The sequence below is a fragment of the Pinus tabuliformis genome, chromosome 2_2 (assembly GCF_031772625.1).
Source record: "Pinus tabuliformis cultivar Carrire ecotype Pingquan chromosome 2_2, CPIR1, whole genome shotgun sequence".
Classification (NCBI taxonomy): Eukaryota; Viridiplantae; Streptophyta; class Pinopsida; order Pinales; family Pinaceae; genus Pinus; species Pinus tabuliformis.
Window position 1 is genome coordinate 991848625 of NC_142300.1, and position 15136 is coordinate 991863760.

A 15136-nucleotide genomic window follows, 5' to 3' on the forward strand; every position below is an offset into this window, starting at 1 on the left:
GGGGAAGAGAGTGCCATCCTGTGGGCCATCCCCCTCCCATGTGACCATTACCACAGAACCGAAGGCTACACAAACCATAACCGTTGGCATTACTGCCACCATGTAACCACTACCACTTAACCGCCAGACTAATGGATAGCCATAATCGTGTGGATTAAGCACTAATCACGATTAACTCTTAATTAATCTCATCTTATCTACTAATTAATGTGGAGTTAAGTTGGCAGAGTATTTGGCGAAGTCCCCAAATTTGGCACTAACTCCAGATTTAGTGGAGTTAACTAGATTTCCTCCAGTTTTAGTGGAGAGTTCCAAGGAGAAATTGATTTTGCCATAACTTTTGCAAAATTCGACCAAATTGGGATCGGGAAAAGGAATTCTTGGATGATTTTGATGTTCTGAGAACATTGAAGCAGGTTTCAGGAGTATTAGATCATTGTAAACAACACTTTTTCCATTTTTAGCTAATACAAAGGCCCAAGCCATGGAAGCTGGACCAAGGAGATGTAGCCCAGGAGGGGTGAACTCCTTCATCAAAACATTGTGTTAAGTGTTCATTTTGATGGTTTGTTGTACATTTGTTTGTTGTTGTTCAACACTTTACTTTCATGTTATTTTGCTCATGAATTTGACATAAAACTTGACAAAATTTACATGTTCATTCACAAACACCATAAAGGAAACCTATGCACATGAAGCAAATGATAAGCAATTGTTTTTAATTCTGAAGTTGAAATTAGCACAGCAAAACTAACATTCAACAACATATCAAGTTGGTATCAGAGCAAAGGTTATTTGCTTGATTGCTTGAGTTTTGTGCAAGTATGGTTTTAATTCTTGCAAATTTGTGATACTTATAAGGTTAAAGTTGCAAAGAGAATAAGGGAAACTATTGGTTGAAAATCTTGAGGTAATTCCCAGAAGAAGGAGAGCCACAAGGCCACAATCTCCACCCAAAGTTTCAATCCCAGCTGCACTTGAAACACCTCAAGTTTTACCTTCAATTGAGATTGAGGAGGTACAAGCAGTACCAAAAGCTGAGCTTGAATCCAAAGCCATCATGTCTGGAGTAAGAGAGACTGAAGGTATTTCAGAAGAGGAAGCATTTCTATGACTTAACCAACATGGTTAGAGTCCTCTATGAAGAGAGGAATACTAGCATGGCAGGAGAGATTTCTAAGTCCCCACATGGAGAGGGAAGCTCAGGAGATAAAAAAGATGAAAAGAAGGATTCAAAGGGTAATGGAGGAAAGAATCCTCCATCTCCACCATCTTCATCTTCCTCATCATATTCATCATCCTCATCATCTCAAACAACATCATCTTCCACTTCCACAACAAAAATTGTTCATACTCATTCAAAAACCCCAAAGGAAAAAACTCCCTTACTCAAATTGGAAATTAAGTTTGAACTTCCCATGTACAATGGTGAGGTGAATGCAGAAAAGTTAGACAATTGGATTCGACAATTGGAGGTTTATTGCAGAATTCAAAACCTTCAAGAAGATGACATAAAAATCCAATTGGCTTCATTGAGGCTAGAAGGAGTAGCACTAGTTTGGTGGGAAGAAAAGACTCAAGAGGAAATGTGAATTCATGGTAAGATATCCATTTCTTGGGTTGAATTTGTTTCTTCAATTAAAAGGCAGTTTTATCCTTTAGCCTATATGCAAAAAGCCATTATGAGTTGGAAAAATTTTAGGCAACTCAAGGGCCAAACAGTTCAAGACTATACCCAGGAGTTTAGGAAAAGGGCTTTGTTGTTAGGAGTAAACTTGAATTCCCAAGATACACTCTTGAAATATATTGGGGGTTTACATTCCTACTTAAAACATACTATCCTTATGTTCAATCCAAGAAATTTAGATGAGGTATGTGTGCAAGCCACACACCTTGAAGTAATAGGAAAGAACATTCAGAAAGAGGGTAGCAAGAAGAAGCCATTCAAGGGTAAGGATAAAGAAAAGGGTAGAAAATGGAAAGGAAAGAAGAATGAAAGTATGAAGAAAGAAGGGGAGAAAATTATATGCCAACATCATTCCAAAGCGAGGCATGATGAAACCCACTATTGGAAATTACATCCTGAACTAAGGCCTAAGAAACCAAACAATAAGGGGAAACAAAAGACGACAGCTACCACACAACATGATCTTGGATCTAATTCTGGTGATGAGACCAAGCTTTCAGCCATGGTCACAAAAGGAAAAGAATCTACAGCAAGCACAAGTTCCTCACATAGTCACAACAGTACTCCAAATGAAGAATCAAGGATAGAGTTGTTCCATGTAAGGGTAATTTCAAATCATACAAATATTGATGCATTATTTGATAGTGGGTCACAATCAAACTTAATTTCAGAAGACTTGGTCAAAAAGCTTAACCTTGAAACTGTACCTCATCATAAGCCATATCCCTTGGGTTGGATAGTCAATAATGAAAATTTACAGGTTACAAGGAAATGCTTATTCAGGTTTGCCATTACTGAAAAATTCATTGATGAAGTTGAGTTAGATGTAGTTCCACTTGACATCTCAGGAATCATTTTGGGGAGCCCATATTTGTATGATAGGAAAGCAGTATTTTATTGCCATGAGAACAAATACCTATTGCTCAAGGATGGAGTGGAGTATATTGTGAGAGTCTGTGGCAAAAAGTTAAACATTTATTTGGTTAATGCACAGTAGATTAAGAGACTAGTAAATGCAAGTAAAAATCATGTGCTTCTCATGATCAAGAAAAATAATGATATTGATTATGAATATTTTGAAGGTTGTGATGATAAGTTAAAATTGATTTGTTTGATGTAGTAAGCACGCATGGAGAGATGTTTCAGGAACCAAAGGGGTTACCTCCCAAAAGGGGAATTCAACATGAGATACAGTTGCAGTAGGATGTTCCACTCCCAAACATTGGCATGTATCGCATGTCGATCATGGACAGCATGGAAATCAAGGAGCAAATTCAAGAATTGTTGAAAAAAGGTATCATACGTCCATCTACTTCGCCATGTGTTTCACCCATTGTCTTGGTGCCAAATAAGGATGGGACTTGGCGCATGTGTGTAGATTTTTGTGCACTGAATAAAATAACGGTAAAGAATCGTTATCCACTCCCAAGAATTGATGATTTTCTTGATCAATTGAGGTATGCAAATTATTTCACTAAGTAAGACTTAAGAAGTGGTTATCATCAAGTTAGAATAGTTAAAGAGGACATTTGGAAAACTGCATTTAAAACTAAACGAGGATTGTTTGAGTGGCTCGTTATGCCTTTCGGTCTTACAAATGTTCCAACTACTTTCATGAGAGTTATGAATGATGTATAGATACCATTTATAGATGACTTTGTCATTGTTTACTTAGATGATATTCTCATATTCAGCAAATCTAGAGATGAACATGTCATGCATGTGAACAAAGTACTTGATGTCTTGAGAAAAGAACAATTGTTTTTAAAGATGTCAAAGTGTGAATTTGGCAAGACTTCTTTAGTGTATTTGGGACACATTGTTGGAGGAGGTGAGCTGAAGATAGACCCCTCTAAGGTTGAGGTCATTGTGAATTGGCCCAAGCCTAATACAGTTACAGAGGTAAGAAGATTTCTAGGGGCAACACAATATTGGAGGAAATTTATTGCTAATTTTTCTTCCATTGCAGCACCACTACATGCATTGACTAGTGTCAAGAAAGTCTTCCATTGGGGAGATGTACAACAAAAAGCATTTGATTCTTTAAAACAAAAGATCAGTTCAGCACCGGTATTGGCTCTTCTGAATCTTAGACAGCCATTTGAGATTCAAACGGATGCTAGTGATTACGCCATGGGAGCAGTTCTTATGCAGCGTGGTAAGCCCATTTCAGTTCATTCTGAAAATTTTAATGGTGATATGACTAACTATCCCACTTATGTCAAATAACTTTACGCATTGGTACAAAGTGTTAAAAAAAGGAAACACTACTTGATGGGGAAGGATACTATTATCGATACTGACCATTAACCATTGCAATACTTACACTCACAGTCAAAGTTGCAGCAATCACAACACTTCAAATGGATGGGTTTTCTACAACAATTTCATTTGGTTATCAAGTACAAAAAGGGAATCTACAATAAGGTAGTTAATATTCTTTCTAGGCCTATTGTAAATTCATCTATTTTACTCAAGCGCAATGTTGTTTTACATGAAAGTTACATTGAGCAATATGCATATGATAATGACTTTCAGGATGTGTATGCAAGCTTGAGGCAAGGAAACCAAATTGAAGAGTTAGATTACCATGTACATAAAAAAAAATTGTATCACTTGGGCAAGTTATGTATTCCACAGGGAGAAAGAAACAATATCATAAGGGAGGCACACACTTCATTGATTGTTGGACACTTTGGTGTAGGAAATACAATAGTGAATCTCCAAAGGTATTGTTATTGGCCTCACATGTTTGATAATGTATCTTGTTTCATTAGAGGATGTTCTATGTGTGCAACAGGTAAGCCTAGCAATAGGAAACTAGGATTGTACACTCCACTTCCAATACCTTCACGTCCATGGGAGAGTATCTCAATGGATTTTGTAGGAGGTCTTCCATTGTCAAAGAAAGGTCATGATTACTTGTATGTAGTTGTGGATAGGTTTAGCAAGATGTGTATTCTAACGCCATACAACTGAACAAACAACTTATCTTTTCTTTCAAAATATTTGGGTTCACTTTGGTATTCCTACTTCCATTGTAAGTGATCAAGATTCTCGATTTGTTGGGAATTTTTGGTCAAATTTGTGGGACATGATGGACACTAAGTTGAAGAAGAGTAAAACCTTTCATCCGCAAACAAATGGAAAAACCTAGGTGGTCATCAGGACAGTCTTTCATCTTCTTAGAGGATATTGCAGCAAACATCCCAAGTTATGGGATGAACAGTTGCATTACATACAACATGCATACAACAAGGCAAAGCATTCTTCCACAAACACATCGCCATTTGAGGCATGTTTTGGGTACTTTCCAAGATCGCCATTGGACTTCATCTTTGAGAAAGATGTCGCCATCGATGGTCATAGCGACATTGATAAGGCAAGGAAGTTCATTGAGAAAATTCAGTTGATACATCACACAGTGCAAGAACAACTTGAAAGGAGTCAAAGTAGCTACAAGGCAAGGCATGAAAAACATCGTGTCGATCATAAATTTCAAGTTGGAGACGAATTTTGGTTATATATTAGCAAAGAGAGACTTCAAGGGGAAGGTAAAAATCTAAATCCAATCTGTTTGGTCCATTTAAAATTGTGGAAAATATTGGTAACAATGCATTTAAGCTAGATTTTCCTCCTTATATGCAAATATACTTTGTTGTTAATGTTGAGAATTTGAGATTGTTTGAGCCTCCTTTGATTGATGATCAAGGAGAGCATGTTCAGCTGCCATCAATAGATGATTTCTCGCTAGAATATCTTGATGAAATTCAGCAAGATCTCATACTTGACAGAAGAACCAAAACTTCAAAGAGAGGGAATGTTGAATACCTTCGAGTGGGACTGAAGGGACAAAATCCTTCTAAGGCCAAATGGTTGTAGATCGAGAAGGTGAGGGAGTTGTACCCTCACCTATTGAACAATTGATAGTATCTTTTGGGGTCCAAAAGGCTTCCAGTGGGGAGGAATGATCAGGTGATCAGTATTTAGCTCAAAAATCAAAGTGCTCAGAATCACTCAAAACCTAAACAATCGCGTTCGTCTCAGTGAAACGATCCCAAAGCAACTCATTTCACTTGAAACAAAGCTCGTATGAGGAAAATATTGTGTTCTGTTTGCTTTGCAAAACAAGAAGAATTTTTTCAAAAAAAAAGTACAATCACTGCACAGTCAACAGTCCGTACTGCTGACGTGGCAGGTGACTGGACATGTCAAAGTTGGTCAATGGCCAGTAAGTTTTCGCCAAGTGGCGCATTGTGGTTGGTCTAGCAATATGGTGAGTTGACTTCATTTTATTGGTCGGAGGATGGACCAATGAAGAGGGGACAAGTGGAAAGCCTGGAGGTCACCACGTGTCCCTCCCCAAAGGTCCGGCATATCAGCGCACGGTAGCAAAATTTATGGGAAATTCGACGGAGTCGAAGCCGTGACCTCACCCGCACAGTGCCCACGCCTTACCGTTCTACCACCGCTATGTGACTTAACATATAATGGTTTGAGTTTATATTTAAAGTTTATCACATTGGTGGTTGTGGGGAGGAGAGGGCCAGCCCCCTCCCATATGACCATTACCACATAACCGGAGGCTACGCAAACCATAACCATTGTCATTATCGCCACCATGTAACCACTACCACTTAACCGCCAGACTAACGGATAGCCATAACCATGCAGATTAAGCGCTGATCATTATTAACTCTTAATTAATCTCTTCTTATCCACTAATTAATGTGGAGTTAAGTTGGAAGAGTGTTTGGCGGAGTCCACAAATTTGGCACTAACTCCAGATTTAGTGGAGTTAATTGTAGTTCCTCCAGTTTTAGTGGAGAATTCCTAAGATAAATTAATTTTGCCATAACTTTTGCAAAATTCGACCAAATAGGGATCAGGAAAAGGAATTATTGGATGATTTTGATGTTCTTATCACATTGAAGAAAGTTTCAAGAGAAGCAGAGTATTGTAAACATCACTTTTTCCATTTTGAGCTAATACACAGGACCAAGCCATGGAAGCTAGACCAAGGAGATGTAGCCCAGGAGGGGTGAACTCCTTCATCAAAACACTGTGTTAAGTGTTCATTTGGATGGTTTGTTGTACATTTGTTTTTTGTTGTTCAGCGCTTTACTTTAATGTTATTTTTCTCATGAATTTGACATAAAACTTGACAAAATTTATTTGTTCATTCAAAAACACCATAAAGGAAACCTATGCACATGAAGCAAATGATAAGATATTGTTTTTAATTTTGAAGTTGAAATTAGCACAACAAAACTAACACTCAACAATAGATCACCTGGGCTCTGGGCCTGAAAAAGTGGCTCAAATCTTAGGGATGTTGGCACCACACTGTGCAAAAAAGTCCCTAGACGCTAGCCTACATGCCTATGAGAGCGTCCAGAGGTCCTTCGATGCTTGCATGCCCATAGCATGAGAGCATTCAGAGGTCAAGTGGTCCAAAAACTCAGTAGGACTCAGGGGCTGGTTAGTAGAACGGTTGGGATGGTTCTTAGGAGTCTTATTGTTGATGTTGATGGTCTGTATGGTGTGTCTCTGTCAATTCCACTTCCTTAACGTGACTTAGGAGGTCGAATCATATCATAGTAACTTATTGTCACATGTTTACCTTGGTTGGCTGGTTACTTGGGTAGATGTGGGAGGAGGGTGTTACAGAGTGGTATCAAAGCGTGGTTCACCCCTCTAACTGGATGGACGGTGTGTTGGTCATGCATTCATGTTGGTTGCATATGTGTTCATTATGTGTGTAGTTGATGTTCTTGTTGCATTTCCATGGTGTTGATTATGGTCATAATGATGTCGCCATGTGAAGGTTGATGGTGTTGTTGTGGAATGTGTCGTCATGAGTGTATGGTCATATATGAATTTGTTATGCCCGCCAATGTCTATATGTTATTATGCATGCATTTTCATGGTTATAGTTATGCATGTATAGTAGGTCAAACATGCATTGTGAGATAGTTGTATGCAATTAAGTCATCATGATGATATTGGTATGTTATGATGCTAATGTGTTGGCTAAGATAGAGAAGTAGATGCAGATCATCAAAGTGAAGTTGCAGCAATGGACCTCGAGGCAAGAGCATGTCGTCCTACAGGTTGTATGTTGGTCATGTAGGTATGTAGGTTAACAATTGGTGTTTTCATTATGGTTATGTGTATGCATTTCATTCTATTGATGTTATAGTTACATACACGATAGATGTTAGTTGATTAGTGTAGTCATATTCACATGTATCGGATAGTCATGAATGATAGGAACCTGTGGTTGTATGCATTGCTATTTTTGTTTTATGTTAGATTACTTGATGATTATGTTATATGTTGTTGATGAGAATGTTATAGGTTAACTTCTTGTTGTTGTATGATAGTTAGCTTGATGATTAGGTTATATGTTGTTGATGAGCATGTTATATAAATTGTTGTTGTTAAATGTCAGTAACTTGATGATTAGAAATATTACATTAAGATCTTTATGTTATATGTATCATGCTAAATTGGATTGGTCTATGTAGATGGTTAGGGTTATGGCATTTAGGTATGAGTTAATATGTTGTGATATTATGTCATATTGATCTAGACTGACTGTGCAAATGTGATTATTATGTATGAATGATATTCTTTTATGATTTTATGATGTGAACATGTTAGTTAGTGACTATTATGGATATCATGATCTTATTTGTGTTTGAGATTATGTGTTTGAAGTTATATCGTGCTAACTACATTGATTGTGCAGACAAGATAGCCTCCCCTGAGATAAATTGAGGTATGAACTTGCTTATGTCGTCTACTTTGTACTTGATTATTTGATTATGATGTATATTTGGTGTTTGAGTGTTTGGTGTCTATTATGTCGTCTAGTTGATTTATTTAAAATGGTATGTTTGCAAGTTGGTTGAATGTTTGATGAATTGCATAATATTAGTATGTGTTCCAAGGATATTGTTTTAAGATTATTGTTCTAATACATATGTGTTGAGATAGTTGATATGTACTTGAGTGTAGTAGGCGACAGTTGTAGCATTATGCCTAATGATGATGAGTTGACTATGGATTATGACACGATTGTTAGCTTGGTAAAGGTTGATTTCAAATTGATAGATATGATTGTCTTGATATTTGGAACATGTGGTTAACATGTGTGAGAAGTTGCAGGAAACATGCTTGGTATTAACATGACAAGATAATAGTTAAATGGTTTATATAACTAACAACTGGGTGATGCGATAGTGCATAATAAAGACTTGATTGCAATAGAGCAAAAATGTAAAAGAAATGAATTGGGCAAGAATTCCTTTGGCTATGTTTGGAAACCCTAATTCAAAATGAATGAGCGCTTTGCATACATGAAGACTTCTTAACCTTAATCTTGTTTGACATTATGTCAATATGTGCTAAATTCATGAACTTGTATTTGACAGGTATATTGGCTAGTCTCTAGTTACAGGTGGATCTGTCAAGGGAATTGGAATCTATTGACATATGGCGTGGATGTGTTCAATTGCAAGAAACGTGCTTGGCACAACAAGTTAAGGTAACCAGTGTATTGTTATGTTTATTTATGCAATGTTAGTTATGTGTTCATGGCAGTATGATGCAGGGGATTGCATGGAAAAAGAGAATGCCATGAAATCTTAAAGAAGGCTGGCGTTGAGCTTTCCTTTGGAAGCACTAGAAACCATGGGGATTGAGTCATGGTGTTTGTTTCTAGTTGTGTGATTTTGGTCTTTTGTGATTGTTGCACTTGATTTCGGTTTTGTTTGTGTCTTGTGCATGGCCATGTCACTTGTTTGTAGTGTCGTATTGTTATTGGTTTTCCATGGTTTTCTTCTTGTTTTCTTCTCGATCTTGCCTTTATTGTTTTGAGAGTCTTGGGAATTGGTAGGGAAGGAGGAAAGTTAATGGAACTCAAGACGATCTTGATGAAACGCATCAGATAATGTAAGACCCGAATGAAGCTCTATGCATGAGTAAGGAAGTTGAAGGTAATAGTATGATATCTAGTTGGATTGGTTCGGTCCATTGGTGTAAATGGACAGTGGTAGTACAGTCATGAGAAAATTAATCAAGAACGATAAAGTAAATAGGTTTGAGGCATCTGATTCCTTGGCTATGTTGGGAACTATTGTTCTCAGTTGTGTTGTTGTCTCACAGGGTCATTAGGAATCTTGTGGAGGAATGATTGCTTACCTAGGTGAATGACATGAAGAGGTTCCTGGTTTATGAGGAATCAAGTGGAAGAGTAGTCATGACAAATATATGATGTCAGTATCATGTGGTTATGAGTTTATATTATGTCTATGTTATGGTTAGGCTATACTGAGGGATACATCAGAAAAATGAAAGCAGTGCAGTCTGTGGCATGTTGGGACACTATAAGTAAGGTTGCTTGGTAGAGACGGTGTGGTTTTGGATGTGTGGTACTATTGTTGTGCATGTGTTGTATGTGTTGTATGTGTTGTATGTGTTGTATGTGTTGTATGTGTTTTATAGTGTGTGTACATGTTGTTTATGTAATTTTATGTACAAGATGGTACAAATAGTGTTGTGTGAATATTGCATATGCAGTGATGGGTATAGATGGTGCTATGTACATATTGAATATGCGGTGTTGTGTACATATTGTACTATGTGCATGATGGATATGTGGTGTTGTGTGCATATGGTGTTGTCTGCATGTTCGATATGCAGTGTTGTGTACGTAGGGTGTTATGTACATGTTGTATTCGTAGTGCTATGTATGTATGGTGTTGTGTGCATGATTGTACATGTAATGTTGTGTGCATGTGGTGTTGTGTACATGTTGTACCTATGGTGTTGTGCAAGTGGTGTTGTGTACATGTGGTGTCATGTATATATCGTGCATGTGGTGTTGTGTACGTTTGGTATTGTGTACACGTTGTGCAGGTGGTGTCGTGTACATGTGATGGTGTGCATACATTGTGCAGGTGGTGTTTTGTACAAGTGGTACTGTGTACATGTTGTACATATGGTACTAGTTTACATGTGGTATTATGTGCAAGTTGTACATGTTGTGTTGTGTACATGCGGTACTATGTATGTGTATTGTGTAGTCATGGTATCGTGACATATGTATTCATTGTTTTGTACGTTGTGTACGCATATGTATTTTGTTTTACATCGGGTGTAAGTGTATGTGTTGTGTGGTGGTGTACACCAGATGTAGGCATATGTATTGTGTTGTGTTGTACACTAGGTGTAAGTGTATGTGTTGTATGTCCGGTGTAGGTGCATGTATTGCATAGTGTTGTATGTCGCATGTGATTGTATGTGTGTGATGCACACTACGTGTATGTGCACATGGTTGAGGAGAAGGAACTGGGTGTTTGTCGGGTGTGGCAACTGATCCAGAGTGTGTACGGAATAAGGAGAAAGGTAGAAGCTAAGGATTGATTAAAGGATAAGTATCAACATTTTATTTCAATTTTATTATGTATGTGATTTATGATTTTGGTCTATGATGATTACATGTGATCTGTGATTCTGGTTTATGATGGTTACATATGATTTATGATTTTGATCTATGATGGTTGTGTTTTGAGCTAACCTAATCTGATATGTTTATACATGATGATTTCATTAAAGATACTAGTTTGACTTGTTGTGACAGGAAGTGAACAAAATTGCAAGTGTACCTTATTGACGAGCTACCAATGAGTTATGATGTGAATTTATTTCAAATCTAATAGAAATTATGTGCTTGGTACAAGAAAGCATGAAATTCTTGGTTGGGTGGTTAAAACTAACGGCAAGAATTAGCAACAGCAGTGAAAGAAATTGGAATGGGCAGCAATATGTTGGTAAAGCATTGAGGAGCAGGGTCATTGTGGGACACTGGTACCCAATAGTGTCCATTGATTTCCATGAGCATGATATGACCGGTATGATGGTTTTAAGGCAGGGATATGCCTTGGTTTTTGTATCTTCCAATGCGAGGAAGCCTTGCCAAGGGATGGACTGCCCGGGATGGGGGTGTTAGCGGAACTTGGAAGTTGTGTGACCGCATGGAAGGGGGTGACTGGATTTCTCGAGGGATTGTGTAGTGGATAAGGGAAGGTTGGGGATATATTTGTTTTGTTCATTAGCATTTCCAGATGGAATCAGATGCACATTGGGAGTGTGCCTTAGAACAATGAGTCGGTAACTGTTCACTGAGAGGAAAAGTGGTGCAGGATTGTAGCGTTGGACATTGGATGTAGTTTGACTTTGACAGTGAATTCTAGGCTTCCTAGGAAGGAGGTGAATCCTAGTATTACTTTGAGAGTGGAGGTGTGAGCTTCTGGATTCCCTTGTTTTGGATGTAGGCATCGTATCATTTTATTTGTTGGTTGTGCAAATGTGTATACGTGTGTATTATTGTAAATACTATATCGATATGGATTTATAAAGCTCCAAAGGCAGTATGATTATTTGCTAGTTGAAGCAAATGTTTATGTGTATATGTGGTTATTGTAAATATTGTGAAAATTCCTAGACTCGAAGGAACCCCTACTACAGCAAATCTGAATCTACTTCAGCTACTTGATTTTTAACATACATTAACCAAGTTATTCTTCTAAATATTGAAGCAAATTACTTCTGCAACCTACACTAATTAAATATGTGATCTCATGAAACATAAAACAAAGCAAAGGACGAGATACATAGGACACACTTATTTTTGGACACAATAGTCCCCGGAAAAAACCAATGTGGGAAAACCGGTGCAGCAGTTCTGAGGTTTTATTACTATGCAGGAGAAATATATGAATAAAAATCTAGGATGCTCATCTAGCAATCCTTTACAGAGAAAATACTGGCGGAAAATATGAGTGAGTTTTACCTCACTTCCCTGCAGAATTCCGGCTGATCCGGCACAAGACCAGATAACCCCGACTATTTTTGTGATGGCCCTGTGTAGGCCCTGTGTCAGCCCTGCATAACCTCTTCTTCCCTCAGCATCAGTCATCTCGATTGTTCCAACAATTCCCAGTAGTTTTGGATTCTGTATGAAAGACATCTTTTCTTCTCTGCGTTGGCCCTTCTAGCTCTACATCAGGACTTCGTGGGCTTAGACTGGCCCAGCAACGTCTCTCTCGGCTATTTCCCTGCCTCTTTGCAAGCTCTCTCCGCCTCTATGTCAATATTCTCTAAGAAGTCCTCCCAGATTCTCACTACCCCTCTACTGCAAGATCTCCTCAATCGATTTTCCTCCTGATAACTTCTCACCTCAGAAAACCGATTTCCTCAAACTCTTTGTGTGTATTTCTAAATAAGCCCCAAGCCTACATTTTATACTTTTGTTGTTGAGTCGTCAACAGCTAATATTAAGTCTCTAATCAATGACTAAGATTAAAACATGACTTGATCCGCCTTCTAGATCATTCTCACCCATATTTTTATTAATATTGATTAATATTTTAATTTCCCAAAGTTTAGACTTAGGAACCCCATTAAAAATATTAATTATTTTTAATAAAATATAATCTGGGTGGAATTTCACCAAACAGTTTATGGGTTCTTTAGAACTCATGTGCCTTAGCCTCTCTGTCGATTTTCAAGGCTAGAGCACTTCCGATGCTACCAAAAACTAACACTCCCTCTTAGTGAGGAAAGTGCTCTAGCAACAAAGTCTACCTGCATGTTGCTCTGTTTCTAAAGCACGTCCTTTTTGCATTGTTGTTGCCACCAACACTATGATTTTGTTGCTACTGTACCACTGCCCATGACACTGCCACTGCCACTGCTGCATTTGTACTACAACTCCCTCTCAAACGTTGCATTTGTACTACAACTCCCTCTCAAACGTTGCATTTGTTATGCTGCTAGCACTTCCACTGCTAACACTACATTCGTACTACAACTCAATTTCTGAGAGAACCAACTGAAAAACATCCAAAATTAGTTGAACTTACTGTGTTCATCATAATACAATGAATGTTGGGATCTGACTATTGTTGATTTCGACCCTCTGAATCTTTTGCGCTGCTGCTAATTTTGACCCTCTGAATCTTTTGTGTTGTTGCTGATTCTGACCCTCTGAATCTTCTGCATTGTTGTTGACTCGTGTATTGTGCCAACTGCACTGCTATCAACCTTGCTCTACGTTGATCAATCTATGGTCCTTAGTTATTACATCTGTCTTCCAAACACTCCACTGCATCCTCTGACACTAAGTCCATCTCGCTACTATGAAATCTTGGGCTCCCGTAGAAACGAATCGATCCAATAGGTGGACTCCTCAAGGATCCTACCCACATATAGTCCTCTCGAATACAACTCAATATCACCCCATCTCCCTCTTGGAGATGCATGGGCACTCATGGAAAACTCATCCTCGTCAATCTTTGTTGAAGCAGCCTTAGGATCATGTTTCTCATCCTTGTCCTTTTTCTTCAAAGGATACTAGGATGCATAGTGGCCCATCTCGCCACAACTGAAACATTTCACCTTCAAAATATCCTCCTTTCGTTTCTGCTTCTATTGTCCCTTCAATGCTAGAGTTGTGTTCTCCTCCTCCTCCTTCATCTTTATGCCACTCCCACTGCTGCCATTGAGGTTGACCTTCACTAGGTCCCTCCTTAACTCTTCCTGTTGAAGAGTCGCCCACATCTCCTCCCATGAAGGTAGTTTTTCTCTGCCCAATATGCTTTGGACGAAAACTTGCCATTCATCTGAGACTCCATTCAGGGCTATCCTCACCATCATGGTTGGCTGAGGAATGGACCCCACTGCAACAAGTTGGTCTGTAGTGTCCTGAAGACGTTGAAGATAGAGGTTCACCCCTTCTCCTTTCTGCATCAAAGTCCACTGCAACTTCTGATCTAAATACATCTTTCGTTATTCATAACAACCTTCATACAGAGAAGACAAGGCTTCCCACATCTCTTGGGCTGTATCCTTGCCCTGCAAGTGTGAGACCATATGATCTCGAACTCCATCGAGAATGAGCCTCTTTGCCTTCCCTTACTCGGCCTTGTACTTCTTCTTTTGATCATTGCCAGCAGGAAGAGATACAACACTATTGACGTAGAGATCATATTCCTCCATAACAGCTAAGATTTTGATCTTCCATATGACATAGTTGGAAGCACCTTCCAAACTGTCCTGATCTCTGAGCCCATACGATGTTATCTCACCCAACTGTCAAATTGACTCCTCTAGTCATTGCTTAGCACTACTCAGCAAGTGAGAAATTTGAACTTTCTGGCGGAAAGTTCTCTAAGGATAAAATTCCCCTTCTACGTGTCTTTGTTCTTTTCCAACGAATTTCTTCCCCGGCAAAAACTATGCCTTTCAAGCACTGTGTTGAGGCTCTGTGTTACTCCCTCTTCCTCTGCAAACTCACAAACTAGAAATCGTACCTCTCTGTTGTCTCACTCAGAGAGATATTTCCTCGGATCTACTTCCGGTAAGGATTGCGCAATCCCT